Source organism: Aplysia californica, unplaced genomic scaffold, assembly GCF_000002075.1.
Source record: "Aplysia californica isolate F4 #8 unplaced genomic scaffold, AplCal3.0 scaffold00407, whole genome shotgun sequence".
NCBI classification, from domain to species: Eukaryota; Metazoa; Mollusca; class Gastropoda; order Aplysiida; family Aplysiidae; genus Aplysia; species Aplysia californica.
The window spans coordinates 449,253-450,520 of record NW_004797677.1 but is presented as its reverse complement, the minus strand read 5'-3'; positions in this window follow the sequence as shown (position 1 = coordinate 450,520).

The following is a 1,268-nucleotide window of genomic DNA, read 5'->3' as shown; positions in this document are numbered from 1 at the left end:
AGATAGATAGAGAGATAGATATATAGATATATAGATAGATAGAGAGATAGAGAGATAGAGAGATAGAGAGATATGTTCATGGGTAGATATATAGATTTTACAGTTTTATAGGAGAATAAAAAGTAAACAAAAAACAAAAAAAGACCCAAAACAACTGAATGCTGGTACCAAAAAAACAAAACTTTTTGCAAAATTTCCAAGTCAACATTTTAAAGAATAGTTTTGATAACATCGTACATTTTTTTAAAAGCAGAAGTTTTCTAGGTTAAAAACAGTCACGTTTTTTTTTTGTCTCTCCCATAAAATTGTACACATTGCGTATAGGCCCTACTGTACTTTTTAAAATGACAGCAGAATGACACATTTGTAAGGATCGATCGAGTCCTCTTTTTTTTCTCTTTTAAAAAAAAAAGTGTTTTACAGCACTCGCAATTGCATAAGTTCACATGTGGGCGAGGGACACTTAAAACGTTTTCAGTTGGTAGGAAATTCGAATTTTGCCTTAGTGGCGGCCGAGCTTACTCTTATCGATGTTGGACCACCAAGGGATCTTTAATGAGCGCAACTTGCACACAGGAACTCCGAGATTTTTTGCTCTCATCCGATAGGGCTAAAATTTAGATGTTACTTATTTTGAGATTAGGGGTGTGCCTGAAAGACAGCAGTAAGGAGCCAAGGAGTAGCAGTAGAAAGGCTGAAGAAAGAGTCAGTAACCCAGAAGAGGGGGGCAAAGAGGAAAGGGGGGAGGGGGGGAGGGTATAGATGAAAGCAGACGACAGAACATGGTTAGAAAGCAGGGTAGGAGATGAAAGGAGACAATTTTAGAGAAGAACAATTTCCGTCGCTGTCAGGTTTCAAACCCGGGACCTATTGCCTGAGAATACAAGGCGAACACCATAACCTCTAGACCACGAGAGCCCCCGGTCGAGTCCTCGACTGAAATCCCACCAGCTGTTTGCAGGACTCTATAGCTTAGCACCAAGTAGCTCTTGAACGGCTTGTGACAAAAGAAGTCTCTGGAGGCTTTTGAGCTGTCGGCATGTGTGTAGGTTCAGCATTAAAGTTTGATGCTGCGGTAAAATGGAAAGCGCATGAAGAGTGGAGAGTGAAGAGTGAAGAGTGGAGAGTGAAGAGTGGAGAGTGGAGAGTGAAGAGTGAAGAGTGGAGAGTGGAGAGTGGAGAGGGAAGAGTGGAGAGGACAGGAGATAGTGCGTGGATGGAAGGAGATAATGAACCTTGGAGTGGTAAGTGAGTGTGTGTGTGTGTGT